Below are 25852 nucleotides of genomic sequence, written 5' to 3'. Positions count from 1 at the left end.
AAAAGTAGCACAATTTTCTTCCTCCCTTCCTTTCTCTCTCCTTCTGTCTTCCTTCCTCCCTTCCTTCCTTCCTTCCTCCCTTCCTTCCTTCCCTACTTCCTCCCTCCCTTCCCTCCTCCCTTCCTTTCCTCCTTCCTTCCTTCCTCCCTTGCTCCTTCCTTCCTTCCTTCCTTCCTTCCTTTCCTACTTTCTTTCATTTCTAGCTTCCTTCAATTCCTCCTTCTCTCCTTGTTTCTTCCTCCCTTCTTCCTTTCTGCCCTTTCTACTTACTTATGTAACGTAATCCCATAATGGAAAAGAGCAACTTCAGCCAAAGTATTGGAATACAATGTTCTGACTAGTGACTTCTCACCACTCCCACTGACTTACATTATAATTTCAGGAACGCTTTCTCTTCAGAAGTAGTCGATATTGTTTCGCTGAGCCAAATATATCCAAATGAAGGCATGCTTTTGAACTAATAAGGCTTTTCAAATAACAAGGTGGGTGCCAAGTTGGACTCTAGTAGAATTAGTGATTTCGTGAATCAGAGTACCAATCAGAGGATTATTATAGATTAATAATTTATATACAATTTTAATAAATCACAGGATATCTCACTTTATTAGAGCACATTAGTATGTGTAGTCTTATTCTTCATTCTGATTATGGCTTTCTTTTGTGTAGTCTACAGTGTAAATGATAGATATACCAGGGGCAACTGATTCTTGGGGGAACATTTTAAAGCTTTTTTTTTTTAACATTTATTTATTTTTAAGAGAGAGAGACAGAGACAGAGCATGAGTGGGGGAAGAGCAGAGAGAGGGAGACACAGAATCCGAAGCAGGATCCAGGCTCTGAGCTGTCTGCACAGAGACCGCTGGATGCGAGGCTCCAACTCATGAACCACTAGATCAAGACCTGAGCCAGAGTCAGATGCTTAGCTGAATGAGCCACCCAGGCGCCTGCCCCTTGGGGGAAATTTTTATAACCAAATCAGTTACATGCACATTTTAAGAAAAAAGTGTTTTAAATAAATCCATACTGAACATTGTTAGAGCTGAAAGTAATGAAGCATTTATAAAAGTCATTTTATATCTTCTACTCCTGCACTTAATGGTAATGAGTGATAATACCTAATAATAGTGGTTATTGTTTATTGAATGCTTAATATAACCCAAGCACTATATATAGCATTACCTCCTTATAAAAAAATCCATTGGATGGGTATTATTATTGTCTCCATTTTATAGATAACTCTTAGACTAGTATGTGGTAGAGATAAGAATCAAGTTTATGTCCTCAGACTATTATACTTTAGTACTTCTGAGTAAAAACATTGGGAGTGTTAATCTATTTGGTTTTCTAAAATCAGAAAAACACTTTTATTTGTATAGATACTTATTTTTACCCCATCGTGTTCTAGAAGGGGTTAAGGTAACATTCAAAAATATGCTTATAGTAGATTATATGTATGGTCCTAATTCTTTGCTCTTCCCTTTGCTATGTGGTGTTACAGTTTATCTCATTAAAGAGCGAGACAAGTTTATTTCTTCACCCTTGAATCTGAGCTTGGCCATGTGACTCGCTTTGCTCATTAGAATGTGACAAAACGTTCTCCAAACTAGTCTGGGCCTAAGTCACAAGAGATCTTGTATGTTTCCACTTGCTGTCTTCTTGTGAAAATATGTCTAGATTAGCTGGGTGCTGGATGGTGAAAGATCTGTCCAGTAGAACTGAGCTGTCCCAAGTGCCCCAACTGAGGCCAGTCCAGATTGATCTAGATTAGTAACAGCCAGCCAACCTCCAGACATATAAGCCCAGCTCAGAAAGCAGAGCCATCTATACAACCCCCAGTAAAATTCCTGCCTATGACAATGAATGCTGATTGTTGTATGACAGTGAGATTTTTGACTGTGTGTTATGCATTACTGTCATGGCCATAAACAACTGAAAAAATATAGAATAAGTTTCCTTTAGCAAGACTTTAACAGTTCACTCTACTCCAGACACTGTTCTAGGCTATAGTAGCAATCAAGGGAGGTGTGGTCTCTGCTCTTTGCAGAGATTAAATTCTACAGGGACACACAGACAAAAAAATAAATATATTTTTACATACTTTCAGATAGTAAAAACTGCATGAAGAAAATCAAGCTGGATGGTATAATCAAGACCAACTGGGAAATAGAAGATGTGAGGCATGAAGTGTGGGGTTAGGGAAAGGTGACATTTCAGTGTAGTGTCATTTTCGACCTGCGAAGGTGACCTTTGGGTTGGTACTCGACAAACAAGGAGACAGCCATGCTAGGATTTGAAGGACTAAGGAAAACTCTAGGCTGGTGTTGTTGGTTGAATTGTATTCTACAAAAAAGACATGTTCAAATCCTACTATCTGTGAATGTGAAATGGGGTTTGATCAGGAATAGGGTCTTTGTAGATGCCATCAAGTTGAGATGATGAGATGATGGATTAGGGTGGGCATATACCAGGAGGTGCCCTTATAAGAAGAGAGAAATTTTCACACCACACAGAGATACAGACACACATGCAGGGAGAATGCCACATGAAGACAGAGACTTGGTGACACATTTACTGGCCAAGGAACACCAGCAGTTGTTAGCAACCCCCAGAAGCCAAGAGAAAGGCATGGACCAACAGGATTCTCCCTCAAGAACCTCCAGAACCCTCTCAGTCAATCCTGCTTAGCACCTTGATTTTAGGCTTCTGGCCTCCAGAAATGTGAGAATAAATTTCTGTTGTTTTAAGGTGACCAGTTTGTGCTACTTTGTTTCAGCAGCCCTAGAAAAGAATACAGCTCAGAATAGACTTAGTGGGTTCTAAGATCTGGAAGAAGACTTGTGAGCTTGAGTAAGGCGAGTGAGTGGGAGAGCAGAAGACGAAGGGGAAGAGACAGGCAGAGGCCACATTATTCAGGGGAATAGGCTATGGTTTGGTTTTGAAAATGAGAAAAGAAGGAAATGAAGCTAAAAGAAAATAGGGGAAGGGCATGGGGCCCTTGAGCGGCTCAGTCAGCTGAGCAACCGGCACTTGATTTCAGCTCAAGTCATGATCTTGTGGTTCTTGAGTTTGAGCCTTTGTGTGGGGCTCTATGCTGCAGGTGCAGAGCCTGCTTGGGACTTCCTCTCTTCCCCTCTTTGCCCTTTACCCCTCTCAAAATAAATAAACTTTTTTAAGAATTAAAAATAAAAAAGGGAAGGAAAGATATAATGAAATCAGGAATAAATTTAAGTAGGCAAGTATTGATGTCATGGGTTCCCTTGTGCTTGTTAGAATTAGATTATGAATGCTTTATCAGTCTGTTCAGAGAGAAGCACATGAATCAAAGTGCTCGTAAGTTAACAGCTAACTATTACCCAATCACTGACAAGATAAAGCCTAAGCTCCTTGGCTTGTCATACAAGTCCCTCTAAGACTTACTTTTGCTTAGCTCTTCAATTTCATTTTCATTCACTCCCTGCCTCACATGTAAAAGTCATCCAATAGATTATAATTCTTTAATGTATTTGTTGTATTTCTCACTTCCATATCGGCACACGCTGTTTGGTGGAATGTATCACCACCATGTGTTCCACATTCACTTGTCTTCTTCTTTATTATTTCATTCTTTCATTTAATAATTGAGCTTCTTCTCTTTACCAGGCATCCTTTAGCATTAAGATATGGTAATAAGTAAAGTAGATATAGTCCCCCCTTTTACAGAGCTTTTACCCTTTTAGGCTAAAAAATAGACAATTATGATTGTGTCAAGCATGAGGAAAGAAAATTTCAAAGCATAAGTCAAGGAGAACGTGACTCAGTCTTAGGTGTTGAAAATTGGCTTTAAAACTGAGATATAGGGGCGCTTGGGTGGCTCAGTCGCTTAAGCGTCCAACTTCGGCTCAGGTCACCATCTTACGGTTCATGGGTTCCAGCCCCACCTCGGGCTCGTGCTGACAGCTAAGAGCCTGCAGCCTGCTTCAGATTCTGTTCTCTTCTCTCTGTTTCCCTCGTTGCTGTCTCTGCCTCCTTCTCTCTCTGTGTCTTCTCCACCTCCCTCATTGCTTCCCTCTTTCTCTTCCCCCCATTCTTCAGTCGTTGATTTTTGTTTCTACTCAGAAGTGATGTAGCTTCATTTATCATTTGTGTATAAAGTTATTTATTTAAGATAAGCTCCAGTGTCCTTGTCTGTTAAATAGGAGTAGTAAATATGCCTAACCCCTGGTTTGTGATGAGAATATAATGTGATTGTGTGCCAATCCCTGGGATGTCATGAACACTCAAAAACCTTAACTATCTATCACTCTATTTGTGTGTTTATCATTGAGCATTAACCGTGGGTCTTATGGGCCAAGCCCAGCCTTAAGGTATTTTTATAGATTCTGTTTTATGTAATCCTCACAGACTCATACAAAGCAGGCATGATTGTCCTCCTGATGATGAAATAACCAGAACCTAGAATGTTCAACACATTAACAAGGTTCACCTGCCTTGAAAGCCCAGCCTTTTAGACACAATAGCATGGTTCATCCTTTCATAGTTGTTTCATCTTCTTTTTAAAAATGGAAAGATGTTCTTTAATAATGACATTAAATGCATTTGTTTAGCTTTGTTTCTATGGAGAAATTTTGAACTTCTATGTAAGAGAGAAACAAGATTGCGTTTTTCTACAGCTCATTACTTGTGATACCACAAAGTTAAATCCCTAGGGGAAAAGATGGAAAGCAAAGTGATTGATAGAAGAAAGTTAAAAGAAATAAATAAATCAGTCAAATGGAGTCATTATGTTTTTAATTCCTGAGAACTACAATGTCCTTGCCAACCCAGCTGGATGATATAGATCATTTTCCAAATATATGGGATATGGAAGACTTCCAAAAACCTGTGGGGTAGATCATTAAAAGCTACAATTAGCCAGTGGCCATCATTTCAGCCTTCTGTCGCCATCCTCTTCCTTCCCCAGGTCCCATGAGGCTGATGCTTATGATAATATCACTTAATGTGGGTTAATGGCCTAAGACGTCAGGAAAAAACTTGCATCACTTGGGTGCCGGTTTACAGTTCACTGGTGCCCTGGTTCAGGTATGTATATTTTTGGGGGTGTCCCTAAATCAGAAATACCCATGGATGTTTGAATCTCCAGACAATATCTCCTTTTATTCAACAATGGTACTGAAGCAAAGAATGTAGTACATTCTCTCATAAGAACCTATAGTGCAAGTTATCTGGGCTTATTAAATCCAGGTCTTTTGTGCTTCACTTGAGCTGGGGTGCACTCCAGGTTTTTATCATACTACAGACTATCTCCAGACAAGAGGCAGTCACTGCTGGCCATGTTTGGTACAAGTCCATGAGGAGTTTTCACCTGTCCTTGACCGCTGATGTTCCTTTGTCTGGAATCAATGCAGCCAGCCCATAGCCTCACTGCAAACAGCACTCTAGCTGGCCTGGAGGGCTCTGTACTTTCCATAGTCCTCACAGCTCTAACATGTAGCCCAATCATTCCCTGGCCTGTAACCCTTTTATTCTCAAACTTGCAAGGCAAAGTCAGAAATACTGCTTCAAATTCCTATAGTTTCCCCAGAACAATATAACATAGAGCAACTGACTCCACTTTCTTCAATATTCCTATGCAATATGGACTTTCTTCTTAGAGGAATCAGAGATGAAGATTTGTATGGAAGCTCTTTGGGAAGTCCTCCCTGGAATTACAGCTGAGCAGAAGCAAGGGAAGCAGAGTTGGGCAGAAGACATTGAACTGCAGTACAATTACAAAACAGCCTCAGTCAACTTATGGAAGCTTAACCCATATCCAAATAAAAGGAAAATATTTGGAAATATTTGGAAATCTATTTCCTCACATTAACCAGTCATTGGATGCGGGCTGCCTCTGGGGAAAGGCCATACCTTGAATGAGGTTAGTCCTCTTAGTCAAGGAAAATTTCTGTATAGGATCACAGCTATAAGCCATCAGCAGCCCTGCCCCAACTTCCTCTAACCTAAAGAATGAATCAATTTTTCCTGAAGGGGGATGGGTAACAGACCACAGCGTCTGCTACACGTTACTAACTGTGATACGCTGTTTTCTTCTTTGTGTTTTGCTACCAAATATGAATCTCTAAAGTAACAAGCATAAGTCAAGAAAATAATGACATGCAGTGTGATTTGTAAATAATATTAAGTTGTAACTTTTTAATTTAGAAAATTAGCAATATATATAAAATTATGTATCTATATAGATATACAGCCTGACAAAAGTTTTTTTTCCTCTTAAAGCTACTATGTTATTCTTAGATTATATTGTGTGCACTCCTTCAGTGTTAAAATGTAATTAAAATACAAATATTATAGATTTTAAGTATCATATTTGGAATTTTTTTAATGACAACACTGTTGATGTCCACACATCAAACTTTCTTACTAAAAACTTTCACTTGCATGTCTCACAGCATCTCAAACTCAATATGTGCATAACTTTATTCATCATCTTCTACCATCAAATCTATTTTTCTTACAATGCTACTTTTTGAGGGGGAAGACGATGGTTAATAAAATCATCATTGCCATTTGTTGTTACCCATGCCAAAACCTTTTGATTTATCCTACATACTTCTATCTATCTTCCTACCTGAATCCAATAAATACTTCCTTCCTCTCAATTTACTTAAAACAAAAACAAAACTACCAGTTTTGACCATTCTGTTCCATTTTTACTTCACTAGTTTCCCTAGGTGTTTATTTTTTTTCTCTCCTGTATTATTTTTCAAATCATCCTTCCTAGTGTTGTTGAAGAAATACATATTTTTTAAAGAAGAATAATGCTTCTAAAAGTCAAATACAATGATGACAATTCATATTTGCAAAACTTTTAGAATGTCTCCCTTTCAGATTAATGCCAGACAATGTAGCAGGATGTATTCAAGACTTTTCATGTCTCCTTTTCTCTTGGCTAATCTTCTCTCATTCTCTCAAGTGCCTCCTAAACTTCATCTATGTAAAAACTGAAATTAGCTGCAGTGTGCAAAGATTCCTATTTTTGCATATGATATTCCCTCTGCCTAGAGTGTCTTCTTCTTCCAACCTCACCCACCTGACTAAGTCATGAACAACCACCCAGGTCCAGCTGTAACATTACCTTGTGGGGATTTTCTGGCACCCACACAAAAAATTATAATAAAATGTGGTAAAGTTTTGATAAGGGTAAGTTCAGGATATAATGAAAGCATAGAGAAGTAGAATTTAACCCATACTTAGCTCATCAAAGAGGGTTTAGAGAATGTGATATCTAAGATCTGCAGGATGGTAGAAGTGGATTAAGTACAGGTGTTGGGGCACGGTGCTCCAGAAAAGGAAAGCAAAGTCTTCCTGCTAGATATAACAGTGCATACATTAAAGAGTTTGACCTTCATCTTGAAGGCCACCCATTAAAAAGGGAGCATGGAGAACTGGTTACAGTTGGTAATGCTGAAGGGTGACCGAGCAGGTATGGAGACTGTTTCTGTAACTCAATAAAAGTTCATGCCAGTCAAGCTAGGATAGTGGGAATAGTGTTGGAAATTAATAACTTTGAGAGATTTTGGTGTAAATTTTCCCAAAAAAGAAAGGAAAAAGGAAGAAGGAAGGAAGAAAAGCAAGAAAGAAAGCTAGAAAGAAAGCAAGAAAGCAAGCAAGCAAGCAAGCAAGCAAGCAAGAAAGGAAGAAAGAAAGAAGAAAGGAAGCAAGCAAGCAAGGAAGAAAGAAATCTCAGGGGAAAAAAGAAAAACACTTGCTCTATGCTTCTTTCCTCTCTCTTTTGCTTAGATAAAACAAAAAGCCTCTATTTTTCTAGAGACCACCAATGCTCCAACATCTGCCATTGACCTCTCCTTTTGTCAACATGTACTAGGACTTCTTTGATCATTTATTTGTGAACAAAAGCCATTCAAGGCCAACCCAGAAGCAAAGACACAAAGTTCTAAAATAGTACTTTGGTTATTAATGTTTTTGCCTTCATCAAAAAGGACAAAGATCATCATCAGATGCTTCCCCACATATGACTTTACTTGCCATTTTTCTTTTCTGCTCTCCTTCAAGAGCATAGACTAGTGCAAGGAGGAAAAGTGAGAGGAGAAATTGGGGGCAATGTTCAAGCTTGGTATCTGTTTAGAACGGTTTTGGTAAATATTCAAAGCCTTGCCACACCCAGAAGTAACCTACTTTTAAGATGGGTCAGGTCTTAGAAGACAACCAAGACCCTGGAATTAAATAGACTTTCCTGAAGAGCTATATGTACATCTCTTTTAAAAAGTATGTGTGGCTCATGGATACTATCACTTAGCTTCTTCACTGAATGCTATTTAAACAGCGTTCTTATTTTATAGAGATTTCCCTGTTTCTCTCCTTGGTTTCCTGTCTAGACAGTGATTCTACCTGGTACCTCTAACCACCATACCTTGAATTTCCTCCACCCTATTTTATTGTAATGGAAGAAGTAAAAACACCTTGTTCATAAATTTAAACAAATTTTATTTCAGATATACTTTAAAAATAAATTGTGCTTTATGAAATGTTAATTACATTTACATTTTCAAAAAAATTTACATACCCTAACTTCGTAAATAACCTATTTATACTGTCCCCCTCTTTTGTTTTATTGAGAGCTTTTTGTTTTGTTTTGCTTTGTTATAAATCCAGAGAGTGTAATACAAGATTATGTGATTCAAGGAAGGCTTTTCTGTATCAGGTGTGATCCTCTTGAAAATAAGTTAAATGAATGTTTGTGATAAAATCACAAGTACAGAAAGAAAAGTTTTTGCATAAAACAATTAAAAACTGTTAAAAATATATCTCAAAAAAGAAAATAAATATAAAGTAAACCTGTCATATTTATTACCTGAAATGACCTCTTCGCAAATCACTTTTACAAATACTCAGAAGTCGTTCCCTGTTCAGCTCATCTAGAGATGGACCTTAAATTTAAACATCAACAAAACATACTTTTCCTTTTGCTTCTCATTAAAAAGAAAATTATAAAAAGATAAATAGAAAAACTACCAAACTGATGAATAAAATCAAAGAACTCTATCAATGGAAAGATATTTCCTATTCATGGATGGGAAGATTCAATATTGTCAAAATGTCAGTTCTTCCCAACTTGATCCATAGATTGAATGCACTCCCATCAAAATCCTATCTAGTTATTCTATGGATATTAACAAACTGATTCTAAAGTTGATGTGGAAAGGCAAAAAACCCAGAATAGCCAACACAATATTGAAGGAGAACAAAGTTGGAGGACTGATATTACTTGACTTCAAAATTTACTAAAAACCTACAGTAATCAAGATAGTGGGACATTGGTAAAAGGAAACACAAATAGATTAATGGAATAGAATAGAGAGCGCAGAAATAGACCCTCATAAATATAGTCAACTAATCTTTGACATAGGAACAAAAGTAATACAATGGGGGAAAAAAAGTAGTCTCTTCAACATGCTGCTAGAACAACTGGACATCCACATGCAAAAATATGAATCTAGACAAATCTCAAACCCTTCACAAATATTTATTCTGAATTGATCGAGACCTAGTTGTACAATGTAAAACTATGAAACTCCTAGAAGATAACATAAGAGCAAACCTAGATGACTTTGAATGTGGTGATGACTTTTTAGATACAACACCAAAGACCTAATCTATAAAAGAAAGAATTGATAAGCTAAACTTCATTAAATTTTTTTTAAAAAGTCTGTAAAAGGCAGCATCAAGAGAATTAGAATATGAGCCATGGACTGGGAGAAAATATTTGCAATTGATACACCTGATAACAGACTGCTATCCAAAATATACAAAGAACTCTTGAAACTCAACAATAAGAGAACAAACAACCTTGTTAAAAACAATGAGACAAAGACCTTAACAGACACCTCACCAAAGAAGATATACAGATAGCAAATAAGGGTATGAAAAGATGTTATCAGTGAAATGCAAATAAAAACAATGAGATATGCCTACACACCTATTAGAATGGCTAAAATGTGGAATATTTACAACACCAAATGCTAACGAGTATGTGAAGCAACAGTAAACCATTCATTGCTGGTGGGAATGCAAAATGGTACAGTCACTTTGGAAGATTGTTTGGTAGTTTCTTACAAAACTAAACACATTCTTAGCATGTGATCCAGCAATCACACTTCTTGGTATTTACCCAAAGAAGTTGATACCTTATGTCCATACAAAACCTGCACATAGATATTTATAGTACCTTTATTCATATTGCTAAAACTTAGAAACGACCAAGATGTTCTTCAGTGAATGGGTAAATCAACAGTGGTGCATCTAGACACTTTTTAATGGAGACATTAAAAAGATCAATGGTTACCAGAGGTAGAGGGGAAGAGGGAAGACATAAATAAGCAGAGCATACGGTTTTAGGGCAGTGAAAATATTCTGTATGATATTATAATGGTGGATATATGTCATTACACATTTGTCCAAACTCACAGAATGTACAGCACCAAGAGTGAACTCTAAGGTAAACTATGGATTTCTGGTGACTGTAATGTGACAATGTAGGTTCATCCTTTGGTAAAAAAAAAAAAAAAAAAAAAAAAATGTACCACTCTGGTGAGTCATGCTGATAACGGGAAAGGCTATACATGAGTGGGGTCAGGGGGTATAGGAGAAATTTCTGTACTTCCCTCTCCATTTTGTTGTAAATCTGAAACTGCTCTTTAAAAAAAAAAGAAAAGAAAAGAAAGGGAAAAAAAAAAGAGTGTAAAAAGTTTTCAGATGACTTTCTAAAATATTTGACATTATGGACGCCAGGTGGCAGTAGATGTAACATTTATCAAAAATGAATGAGGAAGGAGGAAAATGATTTTGAACTTTGTGTATCCACATTAATAATATATACAGAGTGTCCACTGTATGCTTGTGCTAGAATTTGTATTGGGGTACCTCTGAAGGAAAGTCATAATCCAATGCTATAAAGATACCTTCATATTTGAGCCTATGGCTTCTATTCAGTTAAGTCTCATTTGATTATTTCTCTTAACTTGTATTAAAAATACATTAATTAGTCATTTCGGCAACACCTTCCAGAAGTGGGAGTCAGAAAAAATATAAATACATGTTGCTCACAAATAACAGTTTTCCTGGCCATATGTTTCAATGAAAGAATATTCAGTTTAAATTTGACTTAGAAAATTGTACCTATTCATGTAAAAGAAATCTAAAAGCTTACAGAAGAAACTGACTTAAAAATAATTTAGTACAAACCTTCTCATTTATGGAGGAGAAGACTAGAACACACAGAGATTAGGAGACATGCCCATGGAAAGACACTGTTGTAATTGATAGATTAGGAAATGGCTTCTGTCCTCTTTTTACTATACTATGAAGTGGTTTAATTTCTCTAACATGCTTGATTTCAGTCAACAGGTTTAATTGTGAATAAATGAACTACTGAGAATTTTACTTACCTTATATTGTTCATCTACATTTACCCAATTTAATTTTTAATGCATAAGTGTAATGTAGACCGGCCAATATTTTCTAAAGGTGTATTTTGTGAGACATAGAATAGCTGCTTCCTCATAGACATCATATAGCTTGTTGGTTAAGTGCAACGCTAAACAAAATGGAAAACTGTTATAGGCTGAAAAGGGAAGGACAAGGAAAGAGATGATTACTTCGTCTACTTTTGGGTCAGTCAGGTGGAAACCGGGAAATTCCAGATTTACTAGTTTAAGATTATATTTCTGGGAGAACTTGAAACTGCAGTTAAGTTAGGTATAAAGTCTTGGTTTGCTGACCTGTGACTTATCACAAGTGACTCCATTTAGGACCTATTTTTTCTCTCTCTCTAACTTTATTCTTTCTCAAATGTTCCATCCACATCTTTATTTTCACATCTGCTACTCTGACAAAACTCAGACTAGGCTATACATGGAAATTAGTTAACACTCTATACCTGACAGCAATCAAAATAACTAAAAAAGACACCTATATTTCCAAATTACATTTCATGTCACATAACAGAAGTTTCAATTTAGTAAAGATACTGAAATTAATACATTTAAAAAGCTGTTATTCCATTTAAAGTAACAGGTCGGGAAGTTACATCTTGATTTCACTAACAGTATTGCTGAAATATTTCTAAACTTCTCTTTTGGAACTACCTTCAGGATCTGTTTTGTATATCTTCAATGGAAGAAAATTTCTGATCCTTGAGGATGAACTTAATATAGCATAAATATAATATGTTAGGCAAATGTATTGAAATATATTAATGGTTCTCTGTCCCACAAATTCTAGCTGCTTCAGCCTCCAAAACTCCAGTTTCCATCTTCTCAATTCAGGGAGATTGTGGGGCTCTTTTTGTATTTCCCCCTTCCTGTGCTACAGCCTGGAAACTAATTGCATGTATTAAGTTGAGACCATCATAGGACTCTCCTTGTCTATGTTCTTTCTCTCAGGGATCACGGTCTTGTGCATCATGTTGCCCAATGTCTAAAAATAAATGTTTCATATTTGGGTAACCTCGTCTGCTTTAAGCCTTCTTCAAGAAGAGAACTTTGCGAAGAGTGGTTTTGATCAAAAGGCATTCCACAAATAGCATCTGATCAGCAAAAGCATTGTTCTGGTAAAGGACTCATTGGTGGACTGTTTGACTTAGTGGGAATGCTTCTTGAATAACTGACCAATCAATATACTACTCAGAATTCTACTATGTGCAAGACAAAACACGTTTATTTTTCTTCACATGAGTTTACTGGCACAAAATCTCACACCATGTCAAATTCGAAAAGCAAGTACTCTGAGGCTGATACATTTAGGAAACCACTTTTTCATTGTTTCATTTGCCCCTGTTTCTTATTATTCCAACCTATGACTGATAATCTTCCTTGTATATTGCACTGTTTTAATTATAGTTCTACTGCTTTTTAATCCTATTTTGAAACCAGACTTTTGAAATCTGCTTTTTAGCTATGTACTCACACAAAGATTTGTCATTTTATGCTTCCATTTTCACAACAGCATGATTATTTTACTCAAATTAGAATATTGCCACGTAGCAGATATTATAAGATACATATGGATTTCTAATCTTATTTAATGAGAAAAAACAAACTCTGCCAGCACTGTATTGTTTAATTTACTGTCTTCATTTAACTGTCTATTTCTCTCTCCTTCAGAAACTTTACTGAAGTTTTAAAAATTGGAATGGCAATTGTGGACAAGATAAAAGTGTGGATTTCCATGGTACCACCAAGTAAAATAAATTATTTATTTCTGTTTTGGTTTTGAAATATAATATTGGTTAATTTCAACATATTAACATCCCTACTTTGTGTACTTAAATTATAGAACATCATTTGTGAATAGCCTTAGGAATCTATTGGTTGTTAGCTAATTCAACCAGATTATCTTCTCTGCCTCCCATAATTCAAGCCTACCCTCTAACCTTCTAAAAGGCACAGGTGACATTATCACTTAATGTTTGATGAACTGTAAGTATGTTTAGTATAATATTTAATAAGAGTTTCAGATAGTTCTTTTCTGGATTTAAACAGAGGCAAAAATCCCAGAGCTGCAAACAAAACAAAACAAAACAAAACAAAACAAAAACAAAAACAAACAAAAAAACAGTAAACACACAGCATAGACTAAAAGCAACAGATTACAAAATGCTTGGGAGACTGAAAATGATATATAAAATAAATAGACACGGGGTAAATGGTTGAAAGATAAAAGAGAATTGGGAGCATGATGAACAACACACACCACACTTTTCCAATGAGCTCATAGGCAAAATCTTTCCAAGGATCCTTCAGACAGACCAAGGAGGTTTTATTTTTGACGATCCCTAACAAGAACCTAGGTATATTGAGAATAATATGTACTTGTGAATGAACTCTTAAAATAGATTATGTATTACTAACACTAGACATCAAAAACAAAAAGATACTGTGAAAAGTAATTGCATTTTTAGTTACAGGTGTAACGATTCATGCATTGATAACAAAGGAGCAGCAATATGATTGCTTTATGGTAGCCTAGTGTAATTGGTATGACTACTTAATGGTAGCCTAGTCTATATGTTAATGAATCAATCATTATAAAATTTTTTTTTCAACGTTTATTTATTTTTTTGGGACAGAGACAGAGCATGAACGGGGGAGGGGCAGAGAGAGAGGGAGACACAGAATCGGAAACAGGCTCCAGGCTCTGAGCCATCAACCCAGAGCCTGACGCGGGCTCGAACTCCCGGACCCCGAGATCGTGACCTGGCTGACGTCGGACGCTTAACCGACTGCGCCACCCAGGCACCCCTCATTACAAAATTTTTATGGCATACAGTATTATCACCATATTTATAATACAGCATTGAAATATTAACATTCAATATTTCTAGGCTATGTAGTTCACCTGAAAGTTTTTTTCAAATCGTTGCAAGTCTCCAAATAAATTATATATATATATATATATATATATATATATATATATATATATATTTGAATATGAGTAGACTTATGTAGTTTGAACCTGTGATGTCAAGGTCAACTATATGTGTGTGTGTGTGTGTGTGTATAGTCATTGACAAAGCATGGTGTGTGTTATTTGTTATTTTCTTAGTGGCAGGGAGACAGGAACACTAAATGTCCTTCCTACCTCACAGATGGAAAGTACTTTTTTGTCCACTATCAAAAATGGCTGCACTTCATTAAACCAATGGATCACCCAGCCTAGTATTCCATCAACATCCCACATTATATTTTCTGGGTAGTGTTACATGACAACCACCAAGGGTGACTTTAATTTTTTAAAATAATTTGTTCCATATGGTACCATTATTTATCAATTCATCTTGAAACTATTTTTATCTTCATTTTGCACCATCTCTGGGAATAACGAATTCCAAAAAGCTCACTATATTTTATATTACAGTACTTCCGTTTGTTCTTGATTTGCTTCTCTAAAGCTTTGAGTATTTTGAAATTTGCTGATCAAATCTGTTAATTATATTAATAATTTTATCATTGTTAGAAACATTGATCATTTTTTCAGTTGTCTCATTCAGCTAAGGTGTTTGTGTTCTAATTTATCCTCTTAAGGAAAAAAAACACATGATTTGAGATCTTGTGATTTTGAATTATTCCTAATGTCATATGGATTATTCCCTGATAGAAATGAGATCAGATGCCAGAGAGTTCTAAGGGGATTGATGGAGCTCATTTTACACTCTGTGACTGTGCATGGGACAATTTAGTTGAGGGGGGACTTGAAGGTGGCAAAAAAAAAAAAAAAAGAAAATGGCATTGATTAAAAAGGCTATCACTTGCAGTACATTGAACTCTTCTTCCAATGTCTGCGACCTATCAAGGAAGAGACAATGACTTGGCTATGATGTGGCATTGAGAATTATCCCCAGGCGACCAAGTTGTGGAGCACCTGTGAAACTGAAAGCTTCCTTCTTTCAATAGCACATTTTGCAAGTCAAGAATATAAGCTCCAAAGCCCCAGGGCAAACTCAGTAAGCAGCAGATAGGTAAACCCCGGGACCTAACAATCCTGTGTATTTAGCACTAAGTACCATTTCCACAGTGGAAGGTGTGGAAGAAGCGAATAACACTATAACTGCAAATGCCCACTACTTATGCTTATGCTTATACTGCAAAGTGATCTGTCCTCTTGTAAGGCCTGAATCCAGAAATCCACCCTTCCCCAACATAATTCCTCATTTTTTTCTCCCGATGGAAATTTCCTGTTTCTCTTTGAGAAAAATAATTCAATCCTGTTTTCATTACTGTTCCTCCCAGCCGGCGGCTGTAGAACACACACACACACACACACACACACACACACCCTACACAAAAGGATTTTTATAAATCCTTTTCATCCTTTTATTTTCATAGCCTTTCCTACTCAGCTCTAAACCCAGAACCTATATGACTGATGATGTATCCAGATGAGCGGGGCCAGGTCTGGGAAAGCAGCACCTACCCTACGTCTCCCTCTCCACCCACACAACCTTTTACCCCTCACTCCACCTTCGAAAGAAAACGCTTTCTTTGCCTGCCTTAGATTAGGCAACCCGATCGATCTGTTATAAGAAAGAAAAGAAAAATCTCAGCCTAGAGAAAGGTCTTGCACGGCACTGCTCGGGCCTCCCCGCGCAAAACCGCAGAGAAGGAACCGATTCCCAGTCCCGAATCCTCAAAGCCCAGGACGCAGGAGACTGGCCATTGGTCCCCACGGAGTTCTCCTCCGGCTCCCACCAAACCACACTTAGTGACTTCTCGGAAACGTTAGCAGATTCTGCTGAGCAGGAGGGAGGAACGGGTGAGGGGGCGGGGGTGAGGGAAGGGAAGGGCTCTGGAGAATGCTGGACGGACCTCCCCACCATACACACACACACACACACACACACACAAACACACGCGCGCGCGCACACACACACACAGATACACACACACACACACACACACACACACACACACACACGTGAGCGCGCACGTCCGCGCGCCCCACCCGAAGGAGTGGAGGTGGATGTGAGGTCGCGACCCCTCCTGTGCCTTCTCCCACAGCACATGCGGAGAAGGTGCAGCCCGGCGGCCGCGGCACTCGCAGCGGGTCCTGCCCTGCACTGGGTGCGCGCGTGGAGAGCCGGCGGCGCGGGCGGGGGAAAGGGCGGGGAGGGAGGAGTGAGGGGAACCTGCCGCGCTGCTGCCCCAGGGGGCGTGGGGGCGGGGCTGCCGCTGGCAGGGCGCGCCCCGGAAGGAGGGGCGCAGTCTCGGCGCTGGCCCTCGCTAGCGATCTGGTGGCGGGTGTCTGGTTTCCAATTCCATCCTCTCGCCGGGCTGGGGCTGGACTAGCCTGGGTGCCAGCGGCTTGTGGCAGGCGCCTGCTGAGCAACAGGAGCCCAAAGAAAGAGGGAGAAGCGGCAGCAGAGAGAACGCCGCGGGGAGAGAGCAGGAGCGAGGAAGGGGTCCCTGAAGCCCGCGCCCTCCTCACAGGCCAGATTGTGCGGGTGCGCTGGATGGGCATCCTCGGCGGGCAAGGTTGCAAGTAAGTGCCTTTTCTGTTGCTCCTCTCGTGTGGCGGGCCGGGAAGCCCTCGGTCTGTCTCCAGTGCTAGCCTCAACCGCCACACCCACCTGTATCCATTTTCCCATCTCTGGGTTTTGGCTACTTGGTGTTATGCCACCTGGGAGGTAGAGAGGGGAGACACTGAACGGAGAAGTCCAAGCAACTGGAGAAAGAGGAGCTGGAGAGGCACCTATTGCCATTGCAAGGCCGACCCTTTGCGGATTGTGACCGTGTGGGTTTGCTAGCAGGTTCCGAAATCGTGGAAAGGAAAGGCAGCTATCTATACCTGATGGTTTACGTCCGTAATTTATTTACGCTAGCAGAATTGTTGGATGGGTTTCAGTTCCAGGGGCAGGTAGAACAAATAGCCTGTGTTCTAGTCCCCATCTGCAGAGGTGAGCGTGCGGAAGCAGCACAGCGGATCCAACCTGTAGGGATAGCCCGGCAGCGCCGCACCCCTTCCCAGCTCACAAACAGGACTGATTGACCAGACTGCTTAGCCCCATTTCTCGACACACTTTCGTTTTTTCAAACGAATAAGCATTTGAGAGTGAAATGCAGAAAAGATTCGGTGTCATTTTAACTTTTTATCGCCCTCAACCGAAACGGTCATTTACTTTCAAGGAAAAACAAATAGGTATTTTCCTCACTTGTATTAAAGACAATAGATCAAAACAAGATTACCAAACTAAAAAATGTCATGCCAACTTTTGTGATTATAACATTTTATTCCTTATTTTATTTTCTTTTTATATTATAGTTGCAACCGTCTTAGTAATTTTTATTTCCTCTTCAGCTAAAAGCAATTTTTTTTACATGAGAAGCTTAGAGGAGTTTTTTTTTTAAAAAACTCCTTTCAATAAGATAAAAACCAAATCAACATAAGGTTTTCAAAAAATGGTGGATTTTCAGTTTCTATGTGTCAATGTTGGCAGGTTCATTTCTTTTCAGAAACACAATTAATGTTCTTTTCTGTTTGTCCTCCTTCCCTGTGGGCAGGAGAAAGACATTGCTTTTCTTTCTTTCTTTTGATAATTTAAAATATATTTTCATGATTTTTGCTTTAACATCAATAAAATCTAACTATATATCATCTGTAAACCAAATAAAATTACTAAATAGTCCATTTTATTGAAGTTTTCAAATTCTTTTACCATTATTTAAAAAATAATTAAACTAGAATTCACTTTCTTAGAAACTATGGTGAATAGAATTTAAAAAATATTTTATTATTTTAAAGCTAGACTTCTCTGATCCTTATGTATAGAGTTATGATTATTAAAATAGCTTATTCACAATAAAATGTCAGACAAAATATGACATTTGATGTAATGAACACTGCCTTCTATTTAGGCTACTGGTAATAGTTTTACCTAAGATAAGTTTTTGCACTGTGTGTATATTTAAAATACCAGTCTATTGGAAATTCCTTTTTGGAAGTGAACCATTGTGCAATCATGGGTCACAGTGATGTATTTTTACAGAGGCTCAGTATACAATATGCCATGATTCCTATGGTTCAGGGCAGGGCTAACTGGGTACCTTGAAGAATCTACAGAAGAAAGATGAGTCAGGGTCTGGCTCTTTGCCAAGAGCATCCTTATGCCTCACTGTGTCCCCTAGGACCTGGAAATGATCATGGGAGCCCTCCTGTGGTAGTGCTTCTGTGTTTTTGCTACCTGTTGCTGAGGTGAGTTTTGGCAGCAAAGAAAAAGTAAGAAATTCAGAGGTAGAGTCATTGGAAGGCTATTCACTTTATTCAGTATGACCAAACCAGTTTCTCTATGACAAGAAAAAAAAAAAAAACTCTTGCATTTTGTGTGAATAATAGAAACTTAACTTTTATCTCATTTCTATTCCTAGTAAATATATGAAAGAATGTGATATGCTGGAAAGATTTATTTGGTATTTTTCTAATCCAAGGCAAGATCTTGTGGAGGAGCTTAAAGTTTATTAATGTAAATGGATCATTCGAAATGTCATAATGGTATGATTATGATTTTCCCTAAAACTGTCCCAGATCCTTTCCCCCCATCTTTAACTTCTGAATAAATGCCTTCACCATCCAAGTGTTGATTACTCTCTCTCTTCCCCTTGACACCATTTCATCCATAACTAGTCCGTATTTAGATCTGTCCGTTTTATCTTCCAAACATCTCTCTATTCAGTTATACTTCTCAGATATGCCTCTTTCACTTTGTTTTCTACATCTACCCTGCTACTAAATTAGTTCAAGCCCCCATCATAATTTACCTGGACTCCTGCTACAGCCTTTGCATTGTATACAAAGCAATACCATCATGCCTCTCCTTAAAAACTGGATAGCTGACTGCATAGAAAAAAGGAATAAATGCAGAAACATAGATACCAGTCAACAACAAATGGTTTCTGTTAGCATACAGCTCACTCTGATCTGGTTGTAAAACCTCACTGAACCCATCCCCCTCATTTTATATGCTCCAGTCACATTGGTCTTTTAGTACCTGGAACACATGGACTGATTTCACTCCCTACGACCTTTTAAAATGCTGTTCCCAGTGCCTGGACTATTCCTTTCACTCTTTGAATGGCTAGCTCCTTCCCAAACTTCAAATCTCAGCTGAAAAGTCTCTTCCTCAGGTGATCATTCTTCATCACCTGTCAAAAGTACCCTGTCCTCTGTTAATCTCTGTCTTGGTACCTTGTTTGTTTCCTTCACAGTGCTTATTATGGCATGCAGATACTTTGTGGATTTGAATATTGAATGCTCCAAAGAAACAGAGACCAAATCTCTTGTTGGCCTAAAAGAGCACAGTACCTGGCATGAAGTAGTGGGGGGGTTCCTAAATATTTATGTAAATGATAAAGTACAAAGATATGACTTATTTCACCACAGAGCACATCAAGCCAGTCAATTTATACATTTTATGATTCAATTTCTTTTTTATTTGTTGAGCATCTGGTACATTTACAACCCTATACTATGATTTTAAGGAGGTAAAATTAAAATATCCTGAGATGTATTCCCATCTTGTAGTATGTAAGCAATAGTGTGTTCAAAGGTAAGTAGATTATAGCATATTCTTAGGAAAGCAGTGACCACAACTAGATTAAAATATATTTTGAAGGAAAATTGGAGCGCATAAGCCAGTATGACTTTAGTATGCGTGACTCCTAACATACAATGATGACCTTATTAGGTTTAAATCTGTATCTTTTGCCAAGAATTTGAGGGTCTCTCACTAATCATTTAATTTAAACTATTGTTTTTTAATAAATACGGATACTTGAATGAACTCAGTTGATGCAAGTATTATCAAATGAGGCAGAGGACATAGATCCAATGCCAACATGACTCAAGTTGGTGTTTGCTCCAGGTTAAAGGGGCAGATTATCTTACAAATCCAAAGTGTTCACTCAGGAAGGTTCAGAGACACTATGGGCTAAAGAGTGAAGATTTATCACTGTTATTGGGTTTGGGGGAGAAGGGGTTTCAAAATTCATGCTGGTTAATGACAGTGTCATATTTTTACTAGAATGTATACATATATACACTTTGTATGGCAATAAATCCACCCATAATTTTTTTTCAGAATGTATTTAAAAATAGTAAGCACTTTTGTTATTAACATGAGGATGAAAAGCTAGCTTATTGTTAGGCCACCAGTTTTGATTAATATCTTTTATCTAGCAAGTGACCAGCCATACTGTTGGGTTGTTTTGTCTTGTTTTGTTCTTGTAAAGAATTTGGCAATCATATTTTTTCTTGAAGGACTAACCTATTTCATGAACTGTCACCAGGGATTTCGTTAAAATTGCTACCGAGGTGGCACATCGTGGTGGTAATGTGTTGGAGTGCCTCTGTACTAATTGCAGATGGCCCTCTGTTTTATATGTCACAAATTAATTATTCTTATACAGAGGTATTAGAGCTTTCTTCTTCAGAGCATACAAGTTAGAATACCACTTAAGATAGCAAGGTCATAGGGGCACCTGGGCCGCTCAGTTGGGTAAGCGTCCAACTTCAGCTCAGGTCATGATTTCATGGTTTGTGGGTTCGAGCCCCGCGTTAGGCTCTGTGCTGACAGCTTGGAGCCTGGGAGCCTGCTTTGGATTCTGTGTGTCCCATTCTCTCTGCTCCTCCCCAGCTCTTGCTCTGTCTTTCTCTCTCAAAAAATAAATAAACATCAGAAAATAAAATTTTAAAAAAGATGGCCAGGTCATAATAAAATGGATATTGTAAGATAGTATAAAAATAATTTTCATTTGAAGATTTATGGAAGAGCATTCACAGAATGTGGGTAGACTACTTTTGTAGAATATAAGAGGACGGTTTTGGTTTCATGCCATCCTGCAAAATGAAATTTCTTCTTTGAAGGTTTAACTGACTCTCCCCCCCCCCCCCAATAGCTGGAAGGAAATGGCTTTAGGCAACAAGGAAAGCCATCAGCCCTTGGCAGCTAAAGGTAGAGTAAACTTTGGGGAAACAAAACTCTTCTGGGTGGTGAGGATAAATGCCAGACCAAGATCAAGAGGGACAGGAGGAGGGAATGCCTTGAACAGTGCCAGTAAACATTATTTGCCACAGACAAATTTGAGTTGGCAATATATATACAGTGGAATCATTTGATATCTTTTTAGCCACACTGAGAAGAGTTCTTTCTTCTTTTTTCTTTAAAATAACAACTATATTTTAAGTGAAAACATGCTGTTATTGCTTCGTTTATAGAGGAAATGGATTACCTTTGGATTTTTAAAGTGATATAACAGGGAGTCAAAAATGCCATATATTATTATTAAAATATACCATTTCTTTAATTGTAATTTTATTGCTATTCATTTTATGATTTCCTTTTGTTGTGTCAGGTGTTTGAGAGACTGCTATTATTGATTATAAATTTCTTTAAAATGGCTCCTTGGACTTTTTACAAAGCTTTCTGAATCATTTATCAAAATACAATAAAACTGATTGCAGCTATGTTGTTCACTTGGAAATTTGGAGGGAGTAAGTACATTTACAATGTCATTGACCTACCATCTCTGCCCTGCAATGTATGTCTTTTTTCTTTCCTTTTTTCTCTTCTTCTGTACATATCATCTTCTGAACATTTGATATGCCAGGACTACAAGTTTTGCTCCATTTTGGGCAAAATTATTAATACTAATAATTGGAAAATCAAGCTCCTAAAGAAGAATTAATAAGATTAGACAGATGCATTAAAATATAAGCACTGAAACGTTTGTGTAAAGATTTTTTTTAATGTTTCATTAAAAGAGCACGAACATGATCAGGGGAGGGGCAGAGTGAGAGAGGAATACAGAGTCAGAAACAGGCTGATTCTGAGCTGCCCACACAGAGCCCGACATGGGGCTTGAACTCACAAGCTGTGAGATCATGACCTGAGCTGAAGTCGGATGCTTTACCAACTGAGCCACCCAGGCGCCCCTTGTGTAAAGATTTTTAATGGAATTTTCTATGTGTTGTATGCCAAACTAGACATCCTCTGTCATTTGATTGTTTTTAAGAAATAGGGGTGATTTCACTAGATGTAGTAACTGTCAACAATACTAGTTGCTCATAAACTGTGTATCTTAGAATCTAAGTAATTATTTAAAAATATGTCATTTTCCTGAGAACCCATAATTAGAAATTAAAAAAAGAAGTAAATGTAGATATTAAAATCCATACAGAAAAATAAAACGGGGGAAATGAAAGAATTGTTATATGGTAAGGATATGTCCCCTTATTTATTGTTATAACTCCACTACATGATTATTGTTTCAAGTCTAATGGACAACGCTTCTTTTAAGGTTTAGAGAAAGGATAGCTTATTAACTGTATGTACATTTTGAATAAGATATTTTATTGGTAAATTATGCCTTCACTTTTTCTGGGTAATGATATAAAATTAATATTCCATATAGATAAATATTATGAGACTAATCTTTTTAGATGATCCTTTCATGGAATAAAATTTCAAAGTTTAAATGGTGTTTTGTCCCACTTAACAGGATACATATTCTTGTTACCCTGGACAAACTGGCTCATGGTAATTCATGTAGGGAAAAGAGAAATGGCATCATCAAGGGTCAAATGGGAACAATGTTCTTATATCATGAGATCATCTAACATACTTTCAGGAATGAATGTTTGCAGAATTGTTATGCAGAGATGCTCTTTTGGAAATTCATATTACATTTGTACCATATTTCAGAATATTTACAAAATATTTTTATAAAGGGTTAAAAACATAGAGGGATAAATTTGTATTCACATCAATGTAGTGAAAATGTGTTTTCCTAGATATTTCTCTTGCTCAACATGTGATCTTAGTCAAACACTTTTCTTCAAATGCATTCATTCATTATTTGTAGAGTTGGTCACTAACCCTTCTGTACAAGGGTTTCTGTACAAATTAGGTTAGATACGTATATTTTAAAAAGGCATTTTAGTGTCTCACACATGATAAGGAGGTGTTCAATAATGGTGGATAGACATTTGGTAGCTTAGTATATATAATCAAAATGTATTCTGTTTTGAATACAAATGGTACAGCGTTTAAAGTACTCTGTTGTTGCATTTACTCTTAATCCTATTTTTAAAGACAGTTATAATTGTACATCTCTAATGTAGGATCATCCCATTTTGAACTCTCTATTAGTAAAGTTGTCAGGTTTAGGCTATTACAAATTGTTTATGTGAAGTATCTAAAAATTTATAAGTAGGAAAATATGGTAGAGGTGTCTAAAAATCAACAATTTGTTAACTATCCAGTTAAATTTTCTCTCTGTTTTTGAACCTGGTCCATCAGAATTTTTCATTAATAGAGAGCAACTCAGTAGAGGTGACCTGCCAGATCTCCTAATAATGCATCTCAAAACTATCTACTTTGATAAGACTTTTGTAAGCACGTATCATAAAATTTTTCACTTATGTGTGAAATCAAACTTACTCTAGTACTTCAGTCATCAAGAACGTAACTCTGAATTTTTAAATCAGCAAATTAGATGTCTGAGCCTGAGAGAAATATTTGCCAATATGTCCATTCACTTACTTTATTTCACTCGTGATCATTAACAAAAACCAGAATCTTGTAAAGGAAATCATCAAATTAAGGGTAACAACTGAATTGTTTTTATTTATCTTCTTTAGCAATCCACAATTCTTCCTCAGTTACAAAGAATAATAGACTATGTGTTCCAAGAGGTGGTTTACGGCAACATGATGAGGACAGAAAATGAATATATGAACAGGTATACTGCCATAAGGGAAAATATGGATCACAGCACCATTTACATATATTGTTAAGATTACTGGTAATAGCATTAATTTAACAGACTCAAATGTGGAGGTCTCATTTTTGTCAAGCAGTTCATTAAGGGATCTTCAAATGCTCCTTTTAAATCCCTACAGCCACCTTTTGAGGTGAGCACGCTAAACTCAGAAGTTTGCTAACCTTCCAAAATACTTGCAGTGATCACTAACCTGAGTAATGTACAAATTCTTTTTAGAGGAAAGAAGATTGTATTTATCCTGTGAATGCACTTGTACATATTCCACCCAAATATGCCTAGTGGTTAGGTTACCAAGGATTCTATAAAAGTCATTTCCAAACACCCAGAATGGAGCCGAAATAAACTACATTTGCAATTAAACAAAGTGAACTACCAAATTACAATACCAGAGAATAAGAGAAAGAAAGATTGAAGATTGTTTAAATGTTCTTCTTGGATACTGATTCTTGGGTGGCGGTGTATTTGTGTTAAACTGAAGTTGAGATTTAGATGGACATTTGGAGATATTATGATGTTATGAAATGTATCAATACTTTAAAAGTGCTTTTGAGGTTGTTTTAAACGTTGAGTGACTTTGTGTTCCTGGTCTAGGGGTGTCATTGTATTACTTTGACTTGATTTGGCCACAATTAGAATATTTTGCTTGTTTTATTTTAAGGAAATCAAAGGAACTTTCCCAATATAGACAAGAGTTTGAAAGAAAAGGAATAGTACCATTAAAAGGAGTGTGTGTGTGAAATGTCTGGGTGAAGTTCATTCCACTCAGTGATGAAAAGAGGGAATGAAGCTAGGCATGAGATTCTGGGTGTTAGGGGGACATAAAAGTAGAGGAAGCAAAGTGACCTTGTACAGGGTAAGGAAAGAAGAAGACAGCATTTGTGTAAAGTTCTTGTGTCCTAGAAATTACAAATACAGACATTTTGGGGGCACCTGGGTGGCTCAGTCGGTTGAGCCTATGACTTTTGAGTTCAGTTCAGGTCATGATCCCAGGGTTTTGGGATTGAGTCCCACATTGGGCCCGATGCTGAGTGTGGAGCCTGCTTGGGATTCTCTTTCTATTTCTCCCTCTGCTCCTCTCCCCTGCTCGTGCTCTCTCTCTTAAGAAAAAAAAAAAAGAATACAGACATTCAAAAAATTTTTAAATATTTATTTATTTTGAGAGCGAAAGAGACACAGCATAAGCAGGAGAGGGGCAGAGAGAGAGGGAGACACAGAATCTGAAGCAGGCTTCAGGCTCTGAGCTGTCAACACAGAGCCCGACTTGGGGCTCAAACTCACGGATTGTGAGATCATGACCTGAGCAGAAGTTGGAAGCTCAACAGACTGAGCCACCCAGTCGCCCTTATAGACATTTTTAATTAGAGGAGTACAAATATTTTTAGTGTCCCAAGTTCATATACTCAATGTAACCTGGATTTTAGAACTTATTATCGCAAAGAGACTGATTTGTGTCAATTAAAGTATGTAACATTAATGATTCAAGGTGTTCACTCTTAAGGGTCTTAAAACATTTTTGGACATTAGTT

The 25852-nt window shown here is 37.5% G+C and overlaps 1 protein-coding gene across 1 annotated transcript in view; it reads left to right on the top strand.

Annotated features, from left to right (window-relative positions):
• Positions 1–16751: 16751 nt before the first annotated feature.
• SCN9A (sodium voltage-gated channel alpha subunit 9) overlaps positions 16752–25852 on the top strand; it is a 168141-nt gene continuing 159040 nt past the window's right edge. The window contains exon 1 of the mRNA XM_043576946.1: positions 16752–17031. The gene's annotated coding sequence lies outside the window, so the exon portion shown is untranslated. The remainder of the gene's footprint in view (positions 17032–25852) is intronic.

This window comes from Prionailurus bengalensis, chromosome C1 (assembly GCF_016509475.1).
Source record: "Prionailurus bengalensis isolate Pbe53 chromosome C1, Fcat_Pben_1.1_paternal_pri, whole genome shotgun sequence".
Lineage (NCBI taxonomy): Eukaryota > Metazoa > Chordata > Mammalia > Carnivora > Felidae > Prionailurus > Prionailurus bengalensis.
This window is presented reverse-complemented; position numbering and strand designations above follow the sequence as displayed.